General features: G+C 48.1%; 2 non-coding genes across 2 annotated transcripts in view; both read right to left on the bottom strand.

The window, feature by feature from the left end:
- Positions 1 to 197, bottom strand: part of LOC131270940 (large subunit ribosomal RNA) — a 4,089-nt gene extending 3,892 nt beyond the window's left edge. The window contains exon 1 of the ribosomal RNA XR_009179931.1: positions 1 to 197. This exon is cut by the window's left edge and continues 3,892 nt beyond it. This is a non-coding gene — a ribosomal RNA (large subunit ribosomal RNA).
- Positions 198 to 684: 487 nt separating this feature from the next.
- On the bottom strand, positions 685 to 839 carry LOC131270943 (5.8S ribosomal RNA). Its single transcript, XR_009179934.1, has one exon. It is a non-coding gene; the product is annotated as a 5.8S ribosomal RNA (ribosomal RNA).
- Between the last annotated feature and the right edge of the window lie 4,614 nt (positions 840 to 5,453).

Here is a 5,453-nt window from a genome sequence, read left to right as displayed (position 1 = left end):
GGACTTGAAAAGCGCTAAGATGACGGATAGTGAGACGCACCAGTACACGGAATCGGATAGACGGACAGGCCGCCACCCCTACGTGCTGAGCTTCTCCCGTTTCGCTCGCAGCTACTCAGGGAATCCCGGTTGGTTTCTTTTCCTCCCCTTATTAATATGCTTAAATTCAGGGGGTTGTCACACATGAACTGAGGCTTATGTACCTTGCGGTTGTTATCGTCACATCTGGCTTGCGACTACTTTGTTTCAATGTCCAATATGTACCGTTGGACTCGGTTAACGGGCTGTTAGCCCGCGTGTGGTTTAACTCACTGATACCTTCCATTGCCCATACGCTAGTTTGTTTGTGTTCCTTTGGTCAACTTCCATACTTGAATCATTTGTGCTACCGCTGCTGCTTCGACGCTACTTTGACATCTTCGCTTCTATTTAAATAAATAAATAAGCTGAAGCTAGACATCAGTAAACACCACCACAGACACCACAAGCACGCCTTCTCCTCGTACTTCCGCCTCACGCGGGAACACGGACGCTCTAAATACTTCGAATTCCAATGCCAGTATATTGTAAACCACGGGTTCTTTAATGCTAGCGGGTCGTCGCGACCCTAGTTAACATCATGGTGCACGTCTCGTGACGGGTGTCACGGCGTAGTTAAATGTATGCGATACATTTCTCAAATATAAGCGCTCAGTCATCTGTACATCATGGTAGGTTCCCACGACGTGCAATATGCGTTCAACTTATCAATGTTCATGTGTCCTGCAGTTCACATTATGACGCGCAGTTAGCTGCGGTCTTCATCGATCCATGAGCCGAGTGATCCACTGCCGAGGGTGACTAACTTGCGTAAGCCGCCGCTGTGCGCGTATACCCGTTCCCCGTAGGGAGGAGCAAGCCGCCGCTTAGAGACGAAGCATAAAGTGTCCTCATTCCACATAGGGCAAGCTGGATTAATCCATTTTACCCAGGACGGCCGAAGCGGCGTGGACCAGGGGAGAACTGAACCTTATACTTCACACCACAGTAAGTCTACGTGTCCTCTTCCACATAGGGCAAGCTAGAACTAACTATCTTACCCAGGACTGCCGAAGCAGCGTGGACCAGGGGAGGAACACACTTTTCATGGAAACGTAAGGCATCCATGACTGCCATAACGTAAGCCGCCGCTGTGCGCGTATACCCGTTCCCCGTAGGGAGGAGCAAGCCGCCGCTTAGAGACGAAGCATAAAGTGTCCTCATTCCACATAGGGCAAGCTGGATGAATCCATTTTACCCAGGACGGCCGAAGCGGCGTGGACCAGGGGAGAACTGAACTTTATACTTCACACCACAGTAAGTCTACGTGTCCTCTTCCACATAGGGCAAGCTAGAACTAACTATCTTACCCAGGACTGCCGAAGCAGCGTGGACCAGGGGAGGAACACACTTTTCATAGAAACGTAAGGCATCCATGACTGCCATAGTGCGTAAGCCGCCGCTGTGCGCGTAAACCCGTTCCCCGTAGGGAGGAGTCAAGCCGCCGCTTAGAGACGAAGTATTAAGTGTCCTCTTCCACATAGGGCAAGCTAGAATGAACTATCTTACCCAGGACCGCCGAAGCAGCGTGGACCAGGGGAGAACTGAACTTTATACTTCACACCACAGTATTGAGTAATGTGCCCTCTTCCACATAGGGCAAGCTGGAATGTTCCATTTTACCCAGGACGGCCGAAGCGGCGTGGACCAGTGGAGGACTACACAATCATGAGGTTTGATATCGACTTGTGTGTTTCAATAGGGTACCGATGGTATGTTTTGAACCGATTTGATTTAGCCATTCTGAAGTCATCACTTGGTTGAAGCGCTGAACTAGGGAGGCATCGTTTACATATATATTGGTTTTCGCATGCTCTACTAGGTTAATGTCATGAGGTTGGCTATCGAGCATGCCCAAGTGATGACTTGATTGTGTGCTTGCTTGAATTCTTCACATTTCATACCATCGGTTAGTTGTCGAATCATTCCTCGATCATAACCTTCGTTCTTGGTTCATGTATGCTCTCTTCCACATAGGGCAAGCTAGAATTAACTATCTTACCCAGGACCGCCGAAGCAGCGTGGACCAGGGGAGAACTATACTTTGTCTTGTATGCCCTCTTCCACATAGGGCAAGCTAGAATTAACTATCTTACCCAGGACCGCCGAAGCAGCGTGGACCAGAGGAGGACTATACTTTGTTCATAACACCACAGTATTGAGTAATGTGCCCTCTTCCACATAGGGCAAGCTAGAATGAACTATCTTACCCAGGACCGCCGCAGCGGCGTGGACCAGTGGAGGACTACACAATTAAGAGGTTTGATATCGACTTGTGTGTTTCAATAGGGTACCGATGGTATGTTTTGAACCGATTTGATTTAGCCATTCTGAAGTCATCACTTGGTTGAAGCGCTGAACTAGGGAGGCATCGTTTACATTACTTGTATATATATTGGGTTTCGCATGCTCTACTAGGTTAATGTCATAGGGTTGGCTATCGAGCATGCCCAAGTGATGACTTGATTGTGTGCTTGCTTGAATTCTTCACATTTCATACCATCGGTTAGTTGTCGAATCATTCCTCGATCATAACCTTCGTTCTTGGTTCATGTATGCTCTCTTCCACATAGGGCAAGCTAGAATTAACTATCTTACCCAGGACCGCCGAAGCAGCGTGGACCAGGGGAGAACTATACTTTGTCTTGTATGCCCTCTTCCACATAGGGCAAGCTAGAATTAACTATCTTACCCAGGACTGCAAAGCAGCGTGGACCAGTGGAGGACTATACTTTGTTCATTACACCACAGTATTAAGTATGGTGTCCTCTTCCACCATAGGGCAAGCTAGAACTAACTATCTTACCCAGGACCGCCGAAGCAGTGTGGACCAGGGGAGGACTATACTTTATACTTCACACACTAGCCATACTGAAGTCATCACTTGGTTGAAGCGCTGAACTACGGCGGGGTAATCGTTTACAGGTTATAATCATATAGCTGCATGCTCATTAGTAGATAATGGAATATTGTATGGCAATATGAGCATGCCCAAGTGATGACTTTGTTTCAAGCTCAACAGGTAGGGTATTGAGTCCTCTTCCACATAGGGCAAGCTAGAATGAACTATCTTACCCAGGACCGCCGGAGCAGCGTGGACCAGTGGAGGACTATACCTTGTCCATTACACCACAGTATTAAGTATTGTGTCCTCTTCCACATAGGGCAAGCTAGAATTAACTATCTTACCCAGGACCGCCGAAGCAGCGTGGACCAGATGAGGACTATACTTTATACTTCACACCACAGTTTTGAGTACGCCTTGCATAAAGTATCTAGTTTGAACCACGAGGGCTCACAATGTAGAACCGCGAGGGCTCTAGTACCGATTCTCTCGGTACGGCTTGGTCCGTGTTCCTTTATGCTTGTACTCTAAGTATTAAGTATTGTGTCCTCTTCCACATAGGGCAAGCTAGAACTAACTATCTTACCCAGGACCGCCGAAGCAGTGTGGACTAGGGGAGGACTATACTTTATACTTCACACACTAGCCATACTGAAGTCATCACTTGGTGGGGGTGAACTACGGCGGTATCTATCGTTTTGGTTCGGTCTATATAGGGTCGCTTGCATGCTCATTCGAATATAATGTAATTGTGTATGGCAATATGAGCATGCCCAAGTGATGACTTTGTTTCAAGCTCAACAGGTAGGGTATTGAGTCCTCTTCCACATAGGGCAAGCTAGAATGAACTATCTTACCCAGGACCGCCGGAGCAGCGTGGACCAGTGGAGGACTCTATACTTAATACTTCACACCACAGTATTGAGTACTTCTTGCATAAAGCCCCTAATGAGAACCACGAGGGCTCTCTCAATGTAGAACCACGAGGGCTCTAGTACCGATTCTCTCGGTACGGCTTGGTCCGTGTTCCTTTATGCTTGTACTCTAAGTATTAAGTATTGTGTCCTCTTCCACATAGGGCAAGCTAGAACTAACTATCTTACCCAGGACCGCCGAAGCAGTGTGGACCAGGGGAGGACTATACTTTATACTTCACACACTAGCCATACTGAAGTCATCACTTGGTGGGGGTGAACTACGGCGGTATCTATCGTTTTGGTTCGGTCTATATAGGGTCGCTTGCATGCTCATTCGAATATAATGTAATTGTGTATGGCAATATGAGCATGCCCAAGTGATGACTTTGTTTCAAGCTCAACAGGTAGGGTATTGAGTCCTCTTCCACATAGGGCAAGCTAGAATGAACTATCTTACCCAGGACCGCCGGAGCAGCGTGGACCAGTGGAGGACTCTATACTTAATACTTCACACCACAGTATTGAGTACTTCTTGCATAAAGCCCCTAATGAGAACCACGAGGGCTCTCTCAATGTAGAACCACGAGGGCTCTAGTACCGATTCTCTCGGTACGGCTTGGTCCGTGTTCCTTTATGCTTGTACTCTAAGTATTAAGTATTGTGTCCTCTTCCACATAGGGCAAGCTAGAACTAACTATCTTACCCAGGACCGCCGAAGCAGTGTGGACCAGGGGAGGACTATACTTTATACTTCACACACTAGCCATACTGAAGTCATCACTTGGTGGGGGTGAACTACGGCGGTATCTATCGTTTTGGTTCGGTCTATATAGGGTCGCTTGCATGCTCATTCGAATATAATGTAATTGTGTATGGCAATATGAGCATGCCCAAGTGATGACTTTGTTTCAAGCTCAACAGGTAGGGTATTGAGTCCTCTTCCACATAGGGCAAGCTAGAATGAACTATCTTACCCAGGACCGCCGGAGCAGCGTGGACCAGTGGAGGACTCTATACTTTATACTTCACACCACAGTATTGAGTACTTCTTGCATAAAGCCCCTAATGAGAACCACGAGGGCTCTCTCAATGTAGAACCACAAGGGCTCTAGTACCGATTCTCTCGGTACGGCTTGGTCCGTGTTCCTTTATGCTTGTACTCTTAGAAAGTCTCAACCCGGAGGTCTTGACTTTGATTGTCATAGTTGGACTACGACGGGGTATCCGACTCATCGAATACCCCAGAAGCACACCATCTTTCGGGTAGGCGGTACGCGTACCTCCGGACGCGGAAGTCTCAACCCGGAGGTCTTGACTTTGTATTGTCATAGTTGGACTACGACGGGGTATCCGACTCATCGAATACCCCAGAAGCACACCATCTTTCGGGTAGGCGGTACGCGTACCTCCGGACGCGGAAGTCTCAACCCGGAGGTCTTGACTTTGATTGTCATAGTTGGACTACGACGGGGCATCCGACCATTGCTGATCGAACACCCCTGATTCACCATCTTTCGGGTAGGCGGTACGCGTACCTCCGGACGCGGAAGTCTCAACCCGGAGGTCTTGACATGGATTGTCATAGTTGGACTACGACGGGGCATCCGACCATT

Source organism: Anopheles coustani (assembly GCF_943734705.1).
Source record: "Anopheles coustani chromosome X unlocalized genomic scaffold, idAnoCousDA_361_x.2 X_unloc_75, whole genome shotgun sequence".
NCBI lineage: Eukaryota > Metazoa > Arthropoda > Insecta > Diptera > Culicidae > Anopheles > Anopheles coustani.
Note: the sequence above shows the minus strand (reverse complement) of the source record. Positions and strands in the feature narration are given on the sequence as shown.